The sequence below is a fragment of the Contarinia nasturtii genome, unplaced genomic scaffold (assembly GCF_009176525.2).
Source record: "Contarinia nasturtii isolate CC-2019 unplaced genomic scaffold, AAFC_CNas_1.1 Cnas_scaffold_1565, whole genome shotgun sequence".
In the NCBI taxonomy this organism is placed as follows: Eukaryota; Metazoa; Arthropoda; class Insecta; order Diptera; family Cecidomyiidae; genus Contarinia; species Contarinia nasturtii.
In genome coordinates this window covers 804,521-825,512 of record NW_022198900.1, presented here as the reverse complement: position 1 = coordinate 825,512, position 20,992 = coordinate 804,521, and the positions used below count along the sequence as shown (strand labels likewise).

The 20,992-nt window shown below is 35.5% G+C and overlaps 1 protein-coding gene across 1 annotated transcript in view; it reads right to left on the bottom strand.

Moving 5' to 3' along the window:
* LOC116346522 (BTB/POZ domain-containing protein kctd15) overlaps window positions 1-11,375 on the bottom strand; it is a 65,169-nt gene extending 53,794 nt beyond the window's left edge. The window contains exon 1 of the mRNA XM_031776604.1: window positions 11,005-11,375. The gene's annotated coding sequence lies outside the window, so the exon portion shown is untranslated. The remainder of the gene's footprint in view (window positions 1-11,004) is intronic.
* Between the last annotated feature and the right edge of the window lie 9,617 nt (window positions 11,376-20,992).

Below are 20,992 nucleotides of genomic sequence, written 5' to 3'. Positions count from 1 at the left end.
TAAAATTCTAAGTACAATTTGATTCTCTCTCTGTCACTCGAACACTCGAAATTGTGTGATTCCGTCTATCCATCTATCCATCTATCCATCTATCCGCATATATTATGCGACTACCTCTGTCTGTAAAGTATCACACATTTTTCTTGCTGCAATTTTATTTCAACTTTTTTTGTTACTCTCCGCGATCGGTTTCATTCACACAACATTCCCAAAGGCTTACCGCGTTATACTTGCATTTTCTCTCGTTCTCGAGATGCTCCCTTCTATATTGTGTGCAAGCACCCGATTAGTTGAGTTGTGGTTTTTTTCTTCTTGCTGCAATTCTGTGTATGTTCACCAATTTGTTTTTTCTTAGTTATCCCCTGCCCCCCCTCTCTCTCTCTGTGTCTCTCGTTCTCGGTGTAATCGGTGAGCCAGATTATTTATATACCCTCAAAACATTAAATGTGTGAGTATTTCATTTTGTTCTGTATGCTTAGCTTTCCGGGTAGCTGAGAGCAAGAAGTTTGAGAGAAAGAGAGATGCACTCATCCTTCGAAAGATTATTTATCTTTCAAGTAATGGCAAACAATGTTTTGAAAGCACACAAACCATGGACGATATAACATTCGCTTTTCGGTACATTGGATGTGATGGAATGCATTCGTTCGCCTGGATTAAGTCTGCGTATGATGGCAATGTGTCACGTTGCAATCGTTGATTTAACACCCTGACTGAATTAGCTCGTTTATTCGATGGTATGTCAACCATAGCATTCGCCACATTTGCACCGTCAAAAACCAAAATACAGTGCGGTTAACAAGCAATAAACACGAGCACATGTGTATTCGATTACCGATATATGGATTGGCATGTCTGACTTAATAGATACTAATACTAACTAAATTGAAATTGAAATTGCAAATTCAGTCATGAAGGATATATAAATTCGGATTGTGTGGCAGTTTTTTGAATGTATAATTTTGTTATGCAGGCAAGTGTAGGAGTAAAATGAAAGATGAGTCGAGCTCGGCGCATTTTTCGTTTTTTTTTTTTTTTAACAAATTTCTTCATTACCGTCGGCATAAATGTTTTTTTATGATGCTGCAGGACATTTTTCTCTTTCTATCTGCATTGAACTTATGCCATGCCTTAAGAACGAGCCATTCTTCAACAGTTTTGAATTTTATTTTCTGTCATCTCTTACGAAATTCACTTTATTTTGCATTGCATTCGCTCAATCATCATCGTTCGTCATCATCGGTAATCCAGCTAAGCATTTCGATTGCTTGCAGAAAACGAATCGAGTTTATGCCACCAATGTCAAAGATTGTCACATTTATTATAGTTTATAGTTTTGTAATTGGTGTTGTTGATTTTTTTTGTCCTCTCCGTTCGCTTGTTCGTCGTTTATAATTGAATCAAATAAAATGCAACGATAAGATAATGGCATTGTGTTTATTTCAAATAAGTACATTCCATTTCAGTGAAATGGAAAACTTTCAAGAGCTGTGTAACAGCAATGATGTATAGAACGCATTTTATGGTTCGGAATTATATGTACCCGTTGGCCGGATACTATCGTTGTACAAAAATATATATACGTGATCGAGTATTGAATATCATATATATATTTATGCCGCGTTTGCCTGCAGTAAATGTATGTGTGCCCACAAACACGAATCATTCGGAATCAATGGTATTTGGTTTTCTTGACAACAATTCTCATTTTGTACAAAAATCAGAGTTTTACTCAGCACTGAAGTCGGTCATCGCATGAAAATTCGAGGCAGCCGAGCCGGGTGGATATTGCATAATTTAAGATTCACTCTTATAACATAGCCACTCGCCCTCGATGTATGAGAAGAAGGTAGCTGAAAATCTTTCCTCTCATCCAAAACCAATGAGGAAATTATGTTGCGTTGATTTACACACACTTGACTGCCTGAGTGTTCAGCGCTGAGTGAAGAATCAGACAAAAATAACCATTGGCAATTACATATAGTTTATATTCCATGGCCATTTATGTGAACAATACCGATGCTTAAGATATACAACATGATTAAAATCAAGCAATTTTAATTTCATCCATTTTGCTTCAATTTATTTAGCGGCAATAATAAAAAAATAAGCGAAACCGAAGAGAGAGAGAGAGAGACCGATAGGATGAAACGACATTCAAACACACATCACACGGGCAAAATTGAGTATCACGCTTAACCTTACCGAAATACCGATCAATATATATGCTCTATTTGATGCACGTGTGATATGGTAGCCAAAGTGTAGAAGAGAGAAAGATGAAATTTCAATATGTTTGAAGCCGCAAAAGAGGCAGATTGAGCTCAATTGTTGTTGGAGAAAACAAGACGATGACGACGAAGACACACACACACACTCACATCATTTTCACCATTGGCATGTGTAAAAACACTATTCAACGTCGTTTGCCGATTCTCTGTAAGACCGAGATATATTCACTGGGGCAAAAATCCATCGATAGATACTTTACAATGTGGTAGATGTGCGCACATCAATATTTGCTATGATATGTGTTTTAATATAATAATATCATTATTTTAAGGAAATAACAAGTGCTCACGGCTAAAAATTCGTTTGCTTTTGTTTTGATCCAATACCGCTTCCACTCTCGCTCTGGCGCTCTCTCTCATTTGTATCTTTTAATCGTTTGGTTTGAGTTTTCTTCGAGCGCTCGCATTCATATACACACACGTGAAGTGCCATCGTCATCATTAGAGTTGAATAGAGTTGAACAAGAATAAGAACACATATCGCGCAAATCCCATCTCTCACTGAAAAATCATTTGCATTGCAACGTTTCACTCAGTATACATAAATACATGTCCAAGACCGCACTTGGTTTTTTCTCTCTCTTTCGTTTCTCTTCTTCAAGTTAAACGTTGATTTTTGAAACATTTGAACGCTTGAAGTTTCTTTCGACGTCCTTTTTTCGCTTCGCTCTTCTCTTTTTTATTCCCACACAATTGGAGATATTCAACCGATTTTGAATTGAAGTGAAGAAGAGGATGAGGGGCATTTGCGTTTGTCACATTAAATTCATCAAGTTTTGATTCATTTATGATAACAATCACATTCGTTTATCGCCATTGGGCAGCGAAATTTACCATTTATTTTTGTTGCATTTTCTATTCAAATCGATTGTGTCACTACCAATATTATTATTTATGTAGCAATCAATCGAATGACAAAGAAAACTTGTCTACACTCTCTTTCAAAGTCATTCGATCAACAAGCAAACCACCATCGATAGAATGTGGAAATTTTCTTCATTTCACTTCGAGCACACATTTAAAGGGAGAGTGGGAGAAAAGTGTGCTTTCGATCTTCGACATATATATATATATATATATATATATATATATATATATATAATCCCATTGGCGTTTTTATTTACTTTTCAATTTGCATCATTGTTTCGCGCTCCAAATCATGCTTGAGCACACTCTCTTTTCCGCTCTCATTCTCTGTCAAAATGGTCAAAATGAATGTGTTTCTATTTGTGGCGCGACAAAAATGTATTTTGTTTGTAATTTACATAACGCAAGTGTATATTCATTTTATCTCGATATTCTAAAACATTCTATGTGGTTGTTATTGACTTCAATTCGATCGTAATTACAATTTAAAATGTGATTAAAATTTTCGATTGAACTCGTCGGTTCAAATTACAAAATGAATGAATGGGAGACAGAGATGATACGCGGATGTGTATGGGACTGTATAGTTTTCTAAACGTATCGATACGCCAAAAATTTCGTGTGCACTGCACCTCGAGCTGGTGAATTTTCATTTTGAACTGAATCAATTTCCCATTGCAATCGCAAAAACAAGCAAAATGAAAATCCAATTCACCTAAACTGTTGTATATGTGTTCTGTGTCAATTTTTTTTTCTTTTTTCGTTCGTTGTTTGGTTTATTTAAATATTCGATTTTGTCATCGTTGGAATTACATGTGACATGTTTTCTGTGTTAACTTTGTTAATTATATCCGAAAAATGTACCTTTGATTATGAATTGACCATTGATTAAAATCATCGAAAAAGAACGAGAGCGGCAATGAGCTGCAACCAAATATATTTTTCAAAACAAAAAAAAAACACAACCCATTAAAATAAATGAATCAAATTAAAAAATTTCACAATAAAATTGCCAATTAAAATATATTTGCAAACATTTTATGTGTATTTGTAAGTTGTTTTGTGTTCGCGGTTCAATTGTCGTTGTTATATATTCATAACAAAGTAGATTTTGAGAATGGCCGGGCGCTGCCGCCGCTGATGATGATGATATTTTTCGGTCGAAAATTCGATTTTGAAATTTACAACATTAAATTCTTGCACCATTTCCCTCTCTCGTTCTTGCCTGACGAAATATTCCAATATATATATATACAAATCAATGAATCGAAACACGAACATTTTGTTGCAATTGCATTCGACTGTTAGGGCATAGCAATGACTTGCATCACATCATCCCACTATACCATAACACCATTGCAAATAGCGGGCGCGAACACGCCACCATCCCTCCGCTCGCCATTGCCAGAGAAAAAAAAACAAACACACACAAACACATCGATCCATTCGAGGGATAGAGAGTGAGTGAGTGAGTAAGAGAGAGAGAAAGAGTGCGCACAAGTGAAATGGGTTTGAACAACACGCGCCATGTTTTAATCATTTTTGCTATTCAATTTTGTAAATTTTAATTTGTTCTTTGGGCACTTGTGCTCATCCACAGAGAAAGGTAGATTGCGATAGTGTATGAGTTTGATGTTTCTATTTAAATATATATAGAGAGTGAGAGAGAGAGAGATAGAGAACGAGACCATTTACATAGGCGCTAATCGGTAACAACTTTGCCGAATTATTTTCTCAAAACAAAAATGTACTTCGTTTCATTTTCTCTTAGAAAATTGGGTTGTTTTCGATATGTGTGTACAATCAATTGTTTGTGGCATGTTCAACGAGCATATTAATATTCGTTCTGAGTACAAGCGAAAATCATGTATATTGTATATATGTTCATGTGTGCAAAGCGATAGAGAGTGTGTGTGTGTGTGTATGTGAATGGGATTGGTTTTAAGCAATATCATTTGTTTTTGTTGTGTTGTTAAATGTGTGTATCTGCTTTTGCTCAAATCGACTGTGAACACTATCGAATTCACGCAAAACTTATGCGAATGGAAATAATAGATTTGAATTCGGTTTGCGCGCCCGTCGCCATCATCACCACGACCACCACCACCACCACATAATGCATGCAAAAATGAGGAAATAAACAATATAACAAACACCAAACTCATTCACAGGCACTCGAAAGGCATATAAGCAATGAGATTGTGTGTGCATTGTCCGCATTTGTATGCAAATGATGTTCGTTGCAGTAGATCTTCAATATTCGGATCAAATGAAGTGTGAAATGAATCCGGAACAATTTTTTATCTCATCCTCTTCAATGTAAAATAATAACAATAAACACGATTATATCATTGATTATTTGAGGGCATGTAGATGGGCAACAGCACTGAATTGAGAGAGAAAAAAACGAACATACACAACAATAACAAAGGTTGTATGATTCTGAATGAGTTGAATTGCAAACTGGGAATGCAGTTTAGGAAAACAAAGCCGGGATTTATAAAAAAACTGGTTCGAAATCTCGTGATTGTGTGCATTGTGAATTGAGCATTGGCAAATCTACTCTATTAGTATATATTAATTTATTGAATTGTGAAAATTCCATTGAACTCTGCCGCCATCATATGCATATATAACCAACTTTATATTCGGCACGAGGTGAGCACATCTAAAACTCAATACACTTTGCACTATCAATAAGAATTGGATTTTGTTTTTGGCGAGAAATCAGAGGATGATATGCAGCAGCAGCAATACACATTAGATTCATTTGCCCCGAAAATAAATATTGAAACTCCTCGTTTGCCGGTCAAACACTAATCAAAGCTGAAAAGCGTGCACCGGACTGCATTTGGAGTGCATAAAATACACGTCTAATATTTATGTTCGCATATTATAGTTTGAGCAAATGTATTTTCTATTTTCTTGCCACTTCATTTTCTCTTTCGGCTTTCTGTCCAGCACAGAACCTGACACTTGATCGTTCATCGTTCACCGTTCGACCGCATATTCGACATCAACATCGTCAAACGATACAAAAATAACAACATATCGAGGGAAAAAATGATATTTTTTTCGAACGCCACCTCTGAATATTTGGACTGCATTAACATGTATTGATTATTAGCCAGAAAATGTTTACGGCATAAACACATTCATGAAATTAATGCAATCGTTTCGTTCATATATATATTGGATAAATCCAATGTTCACCGATTGTTTGGTGTGGTGTTGCATGAAAGAGAGAGAAAGAGCAAGCAAACGAGTAAACGAAAGAGATAAAGCGAGAGTGAGAGAGTGTTCCTGCTGTATGAGTATGTATTGCAGTGAGCTCATTCAAATGAATAATGCAGTGGCAGTTAATTTATGTAGATGATGTTTTCAACGTTCATGCTCATACATTCATCTTTGTGTGAATCCAATTTTCTGCATTTCCAATTATATTATTGCTGGACTGCTGTTTTTGTATACAAGTTCCGTTTATGTGTGTGAGTGTGTGTGTGTTTGGAAAATACAATGCACCAACCACATCTTCTCCTGTCTCCCATCACATGCAACAAACAAACCATGACTCTTAATTTTTGGTTTTTTCTATTATTCTTTTTTTAATTGATCCTTAACATAATATGTCCAATTAGATTTTATGTCTTGCTATGCGCCCATTTTTCGTTGAAAAAATAATCCGTTTTTCTACATTGGTCAATTTAGCAAATATAATATCGGAAGAGCAGGTGACGAAATTGGACCGAAGTATATATACATTCGAAGATGTACTAATGTGTTGTTAAAGTTTTATTTGGCATATATTTTGATTTATTTGTCATATTTTACGAGTTGCTTTTCAAAAAGCCTTTCATCAATATCTGATCATCAACTCGATTATTTCCTATTTCATAAAGGATTCACTTTCTTTCTGTCTTTCCCATGTGAAAAAACACATTTTTTGTCCAAATTTCAATCGAGCGAGCCGCGAATTTCCAAAGTCCAACCTACCAATAGTGTACTTGACATTAGATTGGATTTGGCATTAGAAGGTATAATGCATTTCAAAGCAATATTTGTACCTATGTGAGACAATTTATTAAAACGCAGATATATCTCGGTCGGTGAATTGTCTACATTAAATTACACTCAATAATTCATTGAAAATGTCTTAATTACATTTTAATTGCCTGAACTTTGTTTCAACTTCAACTGTAAATACTAATTGCTAACATATAATTTGAGGCAGCCTTGAATTGGCCATTAGCTCCTGTTTATATAGTTATATGGAGATCTATACGTTGCTTTCTACCAGATTTGATCACTCAATAAATCTCCAATGATTTCCACTCATAAATTACATTCCGCTCGTTTTTCTCTTATCGTCGTCATTTTCTTTACTTTCTTGTGATAAAAATCCAACACACACACACGTCTACGCCTTCATAGTCCTATATCGCATGCAATGAAAGTAAATAAAAATAGAAAGATGATTTCTAGTTACATCCATCCACCATGAGTGCTATTCCGCATTCGGTCCAATTAACCGATTGCGCTTTTTGTGTGTGTGTGATAGAGAGAGCACAATAGCGTTGATAGTAGTGCGCGATAAGAAATTTTATAACGAAAACCACGAGAGAAAAAAAAAACAAATAAAACATATGTGATACTTAAAGAGCAACTTGTTTGTTGTTAGTGTATTTTGCACGCGCGCACCGTGTCACTAAGATAAATTAACCTGCTGTTTATCGTTGGAAGTTAAAGAAAGTGCCCATCGCGCACATAAAACATCTCAATATGTGTACGGTAACATAAGAATGACATTAAAACTTGTGGCAATGCGCGCAGGGTAATTGATTGATCATTTTGATCATTAGCGAAAATGGCAATGACATTAGACATTCGCAATGCTCATTCACTAACACTTTCCAACACGATCAATTTTTTGGTCATTGTGTGAATTTTAATTGGAGAGTCATTTCAAATGAAATAAATGGTAAAATTCAGATTTCAACACAGCGAAATAACACGAAATATGTGCTTTTATTGTCAATTTTAATTTAAACATTTTTATAAATTGCACCGGATATTGCAAGATGCTTTTATTTGCATTTTTTCGACGACTGTCGAAAAGAATTTTTAGAACTTGTCTAAATTTGTATAATTTTTTGGTTTTCGAGAAGAAATTCGTTTTAAATATTAAATATTTTGTGTGTATAAAGAGCAAAAAAAGAGTATTATTTACATGCTTGATCGGTGCATTTTGTAAAGTAGCATTTCGTTCAAACGAAGTTAAATGGCAGTAAATGTGCGCGGTCATCGCAAAACTTCAATATATCGTGAAATACATTCAGATTCACAATTTTACGGCATGTGACGGGATGAGAGAGGAACAGAGAAAACACAGCCAAATGCTCTCTCGGTGTTTATACGAGTGTATCATTTTTTTTTTATTCCAATCAAATGGCCGCAGGCAAAGTTTACAGTAGCATTTTATAAGAAAATTATATGTGTTTATCATTTCAGAAAGATATTGTGTGTACGTTGACGACGACAACGACGAAAACGACAATGACGATGGCAACAGAAATGGCGACTCATTCACTCACACCTATCCCATGTCCCCCTTTGTATAGAAGGCATAGTGCGTGATTGCATAGGCAAAGTAGCCAGTGAATATGTTAGTTTTTTTTGTTTCGAAGTGAATCTTATTCCTTTGTCGTTTACTCTCTCTCGACGGTAGATAGATTGTGTGCAGATGCGTCGCACCAATCGATGCCACCAAACGCAGCAACAAGACACTCTGATGACACAAAATTGAAGGCCAATCACCATAATTTTGCTGCACATGAGCATGTATAAATTAGTAACATGATATATTAAAAGGAGGAAGGAAACATATTACGAAAACATCAAGAAATTATGGGCCAATTCAGTAGTACCAATGGCCAAAGAAAAATGTAAATTTTGCGCCACCTGAATAATTCCAACGCATTTATATTATAAAATGCATCGCGGTTAATTTTTTCAAATATGCAAATTTGCTTTCATTGTTTATGCTGCTGTTGTCGTTGTCGTATTCGTAGTCGACAATGTCGTTACCCACAATTTCGGCTCAGTTGTTTTTCTCTCGGTCCGCTTGCTTCCCACTTCGACGTTCATTTTATTAATAATATAGTGAAACAATGAGAGCTCAAGCATTTTTTCGATTCTGTTTTGAATTTGATATTTTGGCTTTTTAATTTTTGTGAATGAATTTCATTTGGTGTTTATTGCTTTTCTTTCCATCACACAGTGACTCCCTGAATTTTTCAGATCTTTAACTGTTTTCGAAAATATTTTTATGTTGTAGCCATGATCTTGTGTGATATTATCAGGTGATAAACTGTCACAAAATGTCAATCGAATGGATTATTTCTATTAGCAATTTGCAACAATTTATTATCAAATTCAGATCCGATAATAGATAATATGCCCATTGGAATATAATGAATCAAAAGTTGTTGAAATATGATTATCATGAAAATATTGGATTGAATTGTGTATGCGTTGGGAACCTCTCTTCATCTCACCTCTCTTCCAAACACACGCACACTTTGCATCATCATGACTTTTATTCGCGTGTGCAATTTTCACTCTGCATCGTGACAGTATACATGAAAATTAATGGATGAAAGTGTGCAAAACTCACGTAGTTTTTTGGAGGTGGCCTGCATAAAAGCTAATACTTCATTCTTAATTACAAAATGATTCAAAGATCACAATAAAAACCTTATTTTTGCATGTGGTATGGTAATTTCCATATATATTTGCTACAATAATATTTAAAAAAGAAACTCAAAAACTATCATATCATCAAAAACATAGAATATAATTTGTGAATCAAGAATATTATGAACAAACAGTGTAAAAAAAATATGCTTCAAGTAAAATCATTGCAAATGAGACAAAAATAAAACGGAAATTGTATTGTGTGTGAAAACTGAATTGTGCGTGTGCTGTTTTTTTTATTCGGAGAGGAAGGGTGACAAATATGCAACGTCGTTCATCTTTTGTGGCTTTAATTCACATTTCCATTTATTTATGTTTTACCAAACATACAAATGCACACATAACATTTTATACGATGATTTCGGAATGTTTGCACATAGCAAATATCGAATTCATAAACACAAACTCGCCATCTCTCTTGTCTTCTGTCTTTGTTGCCAGTCCCAAAACAACGAATCGACAGTCGACACACACACATACACACGCACATACCGAGAGTCCGTATTTCTCTGTTTGCTTCGTTTCGACTTTTTCATTCCAAAATGATGTGCCGCCGGCCAAATGGCCAGTGGGCATATTAAAATAATCGAAAATCAAGATAGAAATAGAAAACGACACCGAAAGAGACACAAAGACGGCGAATGAAAAGAGAGGAGCTAACAGAGGGAAAGAGAATTCTCTATGTGACACAAACATATCCCAGCCCATATATTGTTTATTTAGTTATCATTTTTAACACAGCTCAATGCAGTCATTGCAACGACCAATGATGATAACAATATATATATTCTTGTGCAAACGTGAAAAATAGTATTTTTTTTTCGGTGAAAAGAGAAACCCTAGCAAAATTGAATATTTCTGAAAATTTGTAAATCTGTAGCAAAAATTTTTTTTTCTGATGCTATGTCACATTTAAATAAATCCGACGAATTGCTTCATGCAAACTCTCTTCTTTTTTTCATTCATTTTATAAATGTTTAATAAGTCAATAAGAGTTTTCTTATACGCAAAACCCTTACAATATTTGTTATTTGCATATTCAGTATTATAAATAGAAATCAAATTCAAAATAAAAGTAAATAGTTATTCTTACCTTTTGACGCAAGTTGTGTTGGAATCAGAACCAATCTGCCCCCGCTGATCCAGTGCGGTGCTCGGCCGTAAAATGTCGTACACAAAAATTTTGTCGCCTTTTTTGTCGATTATCGAAATGAATCGAGTAAAGATGATTGAATCAAAGAAACAAACGTGATCACAACAAAAACAAGTGCGACACCAATTTAAAATTGGCTGTATGATATCGCGGTATGTAATTAAGGGATTAAATATGTTTTTTATTCCAAATAAGGTACGTGATGTGCGATCCTCACAGAATGTACGCGAGGTAATCCTTGTGATAATAGTGTGTGTGTGTGTGTGTGTGTTCCGGATTCGCTTTTGGCTTCGAGATTCTTCAAAAATAAGCTGTAAGCGAAACTGTTTCAGTTTTCAATAAATAACAAACAATTAATATATAACAATCTACAAAAAAAAATTACACAACAGAAAGTCCGAACATATTAAAATCCACAAAGGAAAACTACTTTTATGCATATAGTGGTTTGTGTGTAAAAAAAAGCAGCCAACAGATCACTATGGTTTCAGAACTATATTAGAGTGAAAAACTGCGTATTTGACAAATTAAAAAAAAAAACCGAGAAATCAGACTTTGAATAAAAATGATTCAAATCAACAAATCCGGATATATTACAGCAGTGTATGATTCGAGATAGAAATAAAGAGAGAGCGCGCGAGAGAGTAGAAATAACAATCAATGATAAACTAACGACGATACAGCAAACGAACATGTATTTCATAAATTGCGTGTGCGTGAATGTTAAACACAAACACTTTGGTTTAATATTTTACTTGCGGCAATTAAATGTCTGTATCTAATAGGTTATATTTTGAGTTCATATATATCTATCGTAATAAGTTTTTTTGGTTCGTACTTGAATTTGGATGTTGTTGGTTTTTTAATTCTCTAAATTTTAATTCAAACAATTTTCTTTTATTTTGTTTCAATTCACGTTCATATTTATCTACTGAGACTGAATGATTTGATCATCTTTTAAAAATCATTACAGTGATTGTGATCACTAATGATTGATCCGATGCATTAAACTGGTACGGTGCCGAGAGTATTTATCGAAAGACGAAAGAATTTTTATTTTTTTTTTTACCTTCATTGAGAATAGAAACCACAATTTATTTTATATGCGTATGAAACAAGACACACATTAAAAAAAATGGATAAAAATTCTAAAACTAAATCGGACTAGAAAATGTTCAAAAATTTAATTAAGAAAATATGTAAAATTTGAAAATTTACTTTTAATTTGATAACACACAATAATTTTCACTCGAATTCCGTTTGGCCTTACGTTAGTTCAATGCAAAATAAATTTTTTCGTTTTTTTTAGTTGTTTATCACTTGATAATTTATATTACAAATAATTTTGATGATTTCGTCTTTCGCACACACAGAAATCAAAATGATTTTGGGATGCACATGTAACTGCTACGACGTCCAAAATCATACTGACACCATGCTCTCGAGTTTTGTTGTTGATTTGAAGTGTCTGTGCACAACACGGCAAACGCGCACGCCACAGATATACACAAACCGAGCCACAACAACAAAAAAAAGCTCGACTTCTCTCTGTATCTCCTTGTGTAGAACAACGTGACGCGTACGCATTCGTACTCACATACAGCAGTGATGGCGGCAAACAATGAATACGGTGTTAGTTGACAATAGCGCAACGGAAGCAGAAGCAGCAACAACATGTTTGAGTAATCGCTTCAGTGTGTGTTTGCGAGAGAGAGCGAAATGACGATGATATATCGGCAATATGGTTGGTGTATTGAAGAGCCAACCCGATTTTCCATAACGACGATCTTTGGCGCTTAACAGTGTTATAAACAATAATACAGGTTGTATATATTGCAACGGCAAACAGCAGTAGCATAAGAGCATTTATACAAAGTGTTTATTTCTGTCGACCGATGATGATGATGACGACGACAACGACACAATTGCAAGACCGAGAACGTTTTGTGGCTTTTCGTTTGTTGTTTTTATACAATGTTTGATACACACACACATGCACACAAACTCATAATACAAAATGTTATTTCGGGTTTTCATAGATGTGCTTCATCTTTTCGTTTCCTTTAGCTGTTACCGCTATTTGGTCTGTGGCGTGTGTTCGAGCAATAGTTGTTGTCTTTTGCAATTTGGTCGAATTCACCGAAAACCACCCGACGGACTCGAGAGAGAGAAGCATCGACCGAACAGAAGAGAGAAAAGGCGAGACGATGGTCGAAGGAAAATGTTAAGTGTGTTGTCGACGAGACAGATGGATGACAGCCAATGCAACGCTTACTGGGAAAATGAGAGGAAGAGAGAGAGAAAACTAACACGCGACGGACTAAACACGTTCAGATCTTCATATCCAAAATGGTATTTTTCGGATTTGTTATGTTTTTGATACTTTAGCTATTTAGCATTTGTGAAACGCTTGCTTTTGGTGTTTATTGTTTTGTTGTGTTATGAATATGTGTGTGTGAGAGTGTTTTTTTTTCTTGCTATCAACCCCAAAACTCTAAGCTTTTAAAGAGTGCTGGAAAATGCATTATCGCATTGTTGCACACGTTTGCTTTTATCCTTAATCGTTGTGTGGATTGTATATACCACACTGATACACACACACACATATATATATACACACAAGCATGTGTGAATTCCGGCACAGAAATTGAAAGCGAGTGAGTAATTTTCGTGAATAGAAAACTGTGTGTGCGCTTACAGTGTGAATGCTGTTGTAACAATCGGATTGTATGGTGCTTGTAATTTTGGACGCTATGTGTTAAAATTGAACGCATTTCAAGTTGAGAAGTGTTGATGACTTTTGTTCACATATTACGAATTAGGAAAAAAAACCAATGCTGCACCTTTCTCTTGTCGAAATTGTATGTCCACATGTCAACATGGTCATGTAACACATGAATTCATGTATGATCGAATCAATTTACAAAAAAAACATCGTCATTTTGGATTCTGGAATATAGGCATTTTTATCCGACCAACATTTGAATTAGTGTCTATTCTTTTTTTTCTGTTCACATCCCTCAATCGAAATAACATTCGATTTTGGAAGAAGTCAGGCGAAAAAAAAAAGAGAAATACACACGCACCCGACTGAATCAACATTGGCTAGAACTGTAACTGCATCGGCATCAATTCCCATTGAGCACTGTTCCACGTCGGTAGTTGCCATCGTTATCGATGAATGCATCACTTAGAATTCGAATTGCATTCCGGATTTTAACCCACGGGCATTAATCGATATTATTTCAACAATAATCTGAAATATTTAAATCCACTTCGTATGAACTCATCGTCCGACGAGGAAAATTCTCGCTTTAGTAACATCTTTTTTTTAAATGTCATCGACATTTTTCCCTCTAATTCTCATTTGGAGTATTATTTATTTTTTGGAGCGGACATACGACATTTTTTTTCTCTTTGCTTTACTTTCTATGATTTCAATTTATTTATTTTTTTGGGCTTGTTTGGAAATAGGTTGCCTCTATGTTTATATCAATGAAATGTCCATCACAAACGTTGATGAAATTTCAAAGGGCATCAAATGATCCATCTAACATGTGCGATTGGAATGATATAGAGACGAAAAAAACAAGAATAAATTCTATGCCGGAAAAGCTTATAGGGTCATTCATGACATTTTAGTTTGTCTATTTTTTCATTGGTTTTTAACCGCTTTTAGTTTTTGCAGCAGAGTATCATGATTTGCTGCTGCTCAGCATATATTTGAGAGCTGAGAAATGCTGAACTCGTGCGGCTAAAGCATACGAAACGGATGACACGCACACATGCATTCTCCCCGTTTAAACGGTTATAAACAGTTGATTGGATGTTCAATTCAAAACTCAAAACTTAGTAACCAGTTGAGTTTGAAATTGTGTTGCGACCGACATATGAGAAGCTGCGAGAAAAACATCACGTCGCATCCCTCGTTATTTTTCTTACGTAAGTGAAAGCAAGAGATGAGATGCGACTTGCTGTTTTTGCTCTCAGTCTTTCATATATTCTGAAAGTGTACGTCTAACGCATACGAAACGGATGCACGATACATATTCCCCTTTCACTTCGTATGTTTGCTGGTATAGTGTATAACCGTTGTACCGGCAATAGCGTCAACGGCAGCACATACGAAGCGAAAGGGGAATATGTGTCGTGCATCCGTTTCGTATGCGTTAGCCGCACGAGTTCAGCATTTCTCAGCTCTCAGTTCTATGCTGAGCAGCAGCAAATCATGATACTCTGTTTTGCAGTGTCTTTTTTTAAGTGCATGTAATTTATGAATGTATTCAAAAAGGATGAGTTTTGATTACAAACATTTAAACAAAGCAAATCTTGCCATTTGATAAGTATTTTTGGTACTTTGGTTGTCCGACTAAACTGTATTCATTTTGAATGAATGTTACCGATTTTCGTCTAGTTTTTCTATTGCCTGGTATCCATGCATGGAAAATGTCTAATGTAATAATTTCGATTTTTTAGCCAAATACGTTGAAATAGTTTTTGGATGTATCGCCCGGCATTAGGTGTGAGGTAGAAAGAAATTGAGTGTTTGCTGCGTTATATTTTATCATCGATGATCACATCAATATCAGCGAAAATGGTATTCACTTCAACTGAAATCTCCAATGCTCAATGATTTTCATGTATACATTATACATACATCATATACAATGCCATCGGCAATTTATATATATGTACCCATTTCAAATGACTTTGAAGCCGAAAGGGAACAAGCAACTAGCATCGTCGATGAAGATTGAGAGCGCACAGCAGCAATCGCACACACAGAACAGACCGAGAGAAAAAAACATAACCCAGCTAAAATAACAACACAAGGACAAAGTACAACGAGAAAAAAAACGAGAGAAGATATAAAATAATAAAAACACGACAAAGTTCCTTGCGCGACAAAGTCTGCGTATATATAAGAGGGGGAGAGAGAGAAAGGCAAAGACTGTTTGTGTAAACGTATGAACGTCGAAATAAAAAAGAAAGATGGTGAGGAACTGAGACTAGATTCCAAGTTTTCTGTTCCATACATATTGTAATGGCCGGTGGCAAGCCCACGAGTCAACTCGATTGCGAAGCCAATCTACGAAGTGGCCGGCAGCAATGAAGCGATTCGGTTCGCTCCTCATCGCTCCAAGTAATGACATTCATCAAGAGCAAACATACATATTTCCTATGAAGTACGTTCACAGACACACATCAATTCTTCTTCGTTTGCTTGTCTCTTGTTGGTATATCGTATTGGTCCATATCGGCGCGCATTTACCAAAGAACCAAATCAAAAACCAACCGAAGAAAATAAGCGAACGCGCACAACCACCTCAAAAATAACCATTTCTATAATATAATATATAAAATAAAATTGATGATTGTGTGTACATAAGTTTTTAGGCGACTTCGTCGTTTTGCAAAATGTCTGTTCGATTCAAATGAATCGGAATTACCTCTCTCTCTCTCTTCCTCTTTGGCTCTTCGGAACTTTATAATCAGTATGTCCGCATCTCAAAACCACCAATCATTTTAATTATTCGTTGTGTTCACCCGGTGTGTGTGTCTCTGTGTGTAAAAAAGATGAAGTTGAAATAAAGAGAAAGAAAAAGAGTTAACGCATTCCATATCCCTCTTGATCAATCATGCCACCATTTGATTTTCCATGTCATTAATAAACTTACTAAGATGCTCATGACACGTGCTCACTTTTGATACTGTCAAAGAAAATTGAAACTACCAGCGCATTGATCACAGAGCACTCTCCATCGTGTTTCGCTTCCGTGAATGCACGTGTCTCATTAAACAATGTCCGAAAGGAGTACGGGCGACTCAAGCATCATGCCAGCAAAACAAATTGCGCCCCGAACTACAACAGCAATACCAGCAACACAGCATTCGAAAAATTATTTCAAGTCAAATAAATCATAAACGCTTCGTTCTAACTAGCCATCATACATCACGCTTTCGATATATATATATATATATATACAGACATACACACAAACTCCACATTTAATATTAACGCAGCAAGAGCTTGTATTACATTACACTACTATCTGAATTCCGTTTAGTCGAACATGGTCACCATAATTTTATGTAAACTGACATGTGCGCGTGCTATTTATTATTATTCGCTGATTGCGAACGGCAATATCTTTTTGTTATTTACCAAGTTTTTTTATTTTATTTTTTTCATCACGAACAATTGCATGCTCATCTATGTGGCCATGTAATTCTACTATATAAATATCCATAACTACTAGACTTAAAATCACATTTGAATTTTCCGTTAAAGATTTGAATTGCATGCACATTGCACAACAACATTGACAATTATATTCATATTATGATCGCAAATCATTTAACCGTAATGAATTTGGTTTTTTTCTGCAAGATCATCTGATTTGGTTATAAAAATGCCAAGCATTAACTTCAACTTCTTTCTACTATAAAATGTCGAAAGAAATGTGTTAACAAACGATTAGATGATTTTTTTACTTAAACTTTGAATTGAAGTAAGGTCGTACAATTTACTCACAAAGAGAATTCACAATTGCGTAAGTGTCGTTATAAGAACGGATCCCGATTCATTTTTCGGTGATGAGAGAAAGAATTCTCCCGTAGTATTCGTAGATAGTGTGTTGAACATATTTCTTCAGCATTGTTTCAAACAATTTGGAACTGATCATTTGAGAGTCTTGATTGACAATCACAAGTTAAGATGAGCATAAGAAAGGGCATACGATTTCAATCGTTCATAGCTTGCAATGCATAAATGCATCTTATGGCACAGATAGTATCCACACATAGTACATCTATACGATGCATTTAAATGCGTTGTGGCTGTGGTTGCTGTGAGCGGGTGCTGTGTGTGTTTCAAGACTCAAGAGTAGACGGGGCGAGATCAGTAGATCAGGCGAAAGAAAAAAAACACCATGATGTGGAAAAAGCGCAAAGAAAAATGCAAGCAATAAGATGTTGTTTGTGGCAGAAGCGTTTGCTATTTCGGTTGAATTGGTTTGTGTGCGCGTTTTTCCTCGTTGGATCTAGAGAGTAAAATAGTACACATCTACTTATTTCGTGGAAACGAAAGAACGGAACGGAAAATATGGAGATGATGAAGAGATGCAACGATGATGGATTGGGGCAAGATGGTAGTCAAAGCAAGCAAAGGAGAAGGAAAGAGAGCGAGATAGATCCGAAAAGTGAAATGAATAATTGCTTGTGGGGGTTGAGAAAATAACAAACTAACGCAAGAGCAAGCGATTTACTTGCAAGTTTGTACCTTTTTGGATTTGTGTGTGTGTGTGTAAGAGCGCACTAGAGCGGTCGCGCGTTCGCCAAGAATTTTTTTAGTATATATTGTGTAATAGAGAATTTCATAGCCATACAATAAAATAAATCGGCGCGACGAAATATTTTCATCATTTTCAATGTAAACTATAGCGCTCTTTCGTTTACTCATTTCGCCGAATAAAATGGCTCAGCCGCCGCCGTCATCTCTCTCTCTCTCTCTCTCTCTCTCTCTCTCTCTCGTTTACTTGTTTTATGCCATTTTTCATCTTGGGGCCCGTGTATTTGGTTCAGTAACAAATGAAAAATAAAACTTTTTCTTTGCCTCCTGCTCTTCCCTATCCCTCATCCGTCCTCCTTTAACTCATCTCACTCATTCACTCCCGATATGTTCAATGTGTATACATTTTGTACGAGAGATGCTGTGTGCTCACCCTGGAGGGTTTCGTTTACGCTTTGCGCACTCATAATGTACTTTGCTATGTGTATGTAATTTTCATATAATGCCATTGGCATTTTAGTTACTTTTTTTGTTGATGTTTTCAGTTTTCTGTTTCGGTTTCGGTTGATGCCGTTGTATTCATATTTCTTGAGCTCACAAGCTCATTCCCTTTCTCTCTTGTTCGTTATTTTATACAAACGCACAACTCTCTCGCTCTCACTCGTTCTCTCGTTTGCTGACTATTTCATATATATTTTACATTTTATAACAGCCAACGCAACAACAATAACAGCATCGACCGCAACACAACAACCGAAAAACTAAATAGTAAAGGAGTAGTTAACATTCGGGGCAAAGCATATTTATGATGCATAAAACTTCTTTTTTTTTCATTTTCGCATAGGTGCGTGTGCTGCTTTTACACTTGATTAACAAAGAAATGCGGCCTGTGTGCTTTCTCTCTCTCTCTCTCTCTCTCTCTCTCACTCTCTCACTCTCTCTCTATTTATCTATCTCTGTCAAATATTATATCAAAATAAAATGAATATTTTTCATATATTCACGTAAAGTTTTCAATTTTAATTTCGAATAGATTTTTTTTTTTTTTTTAAAGAAAAAAAGAGATACAGGAAGAGAGATAGAGCTGGCCAACGGACTTTGCATTAGCCTAATAATATGATCGGAGATAGTGAATATCATTTGTTTACTTTATTTTTTTAGCATTTTCTCATTTTATTTTTTTCTCCAGCTGTGTGATATGCCTGGTGTGCATGCTTGCTGCTGAGTTTTTCGTTGATCGGTACCAATGCTCTTGGGCTGAAAGTATAAAATATATCGAGTTCGAAGTACTTCGAAAATCGAAGGCTTTTTTTGTAATATTATATTGTATGTATCGGTGCGATTTGAACATCTACGTATGCGCCGCGTGTATTATACATAACATATTTAAATAAAAACAGCTTTGGGACAAAAAACCGAAATATGAAACCATGCCATGTGAAAATGATGAAACATTGCCTGATAAGCGGGCGATCCCGAAAGCCAACACAGAACAAGAATAAAACAAGACCACATGCACACACACTCACACACAGTATGTCGTAAATACGCGGAAACACAGAGACAGACAGAGATAGACAGACGACATTAAAACAGAAAGAGAGAAAGTACTTTACTCCGATATTGCGTTCTCGTCGATAATAATTACCTCTAGCTATGAGAATTTATTTTGGTACGAGCCAACGATAATGAATCGTCCTCCTTCCCTCTCGGATCCTCTATCAGTTTTTCTGTTGCCTGCGCTTGTTCGCTCTCCCTCTTTCGAAGGATACTCGGTTGGAGTGCAGAGCGGACGATTGCACATTTTATTTGACTTTATTTTTTTTATTTCATTTCAATTTTGATTGTTGTTTTTGTCCTTTTTTTCATTCAATTTCTCTCTTTTTTCTCTCTGTATATATAGATAATGGTTTGTTTTTAAAGCGACAATTTTAATGAGCTTTAAGTTTTCCCATCAGTTTCCAATAGTTTTACAACAAATTGGTCGCATCCATTTAAACGGAAATCTATTACAAAGCCGATACGATTTTCAAATGTTCACGTCGACGTTCTTTCGAAAAAATGTACTCTTGATTTTCGTTGCTGATTCCAGTGGTGAGTGAAATGAAACAAATTTAATACAACCGATTTTTCGCTTATAGCACAGAAAATTCTACAATTTTGGTTATGTTTCGACTTCATTTCACAATTTAAGCGTAAATTTGTATGCGTGCGAATAAAAGTGGGAATATAGAAATGAACTTTGAAAAGCACACGCCGAATATTCAACATCGTGGAACCTCTTTCAATGTAAGATAGAGCCCATATTCAATGCAATACAATTGATGTCCCATGTGAAAAACTACTGACTGACTACTCAGTTATCTGATTTGGAACGTTTTTGGCTTAAGCCAACTGAGATGGAAGTCATTTAAAGTTGTTTTGCTTGATTTTTCAGTCGATTCCAGTAGAGAAAAACATAACTCAAATCAACTTTTATCACAGTTGGCTACATCCAAAAACATCCCAAAATTTTTGTCTGTTTAAAATCAGAGAAATAGACGACTAAAGTCGACTGGGTAGACAAAATTCATTTTCAGTTGATTTCAGCTAGTCAGTCAGTCACATTTTTTCCACACGAGGTTTCACTATTTTGGC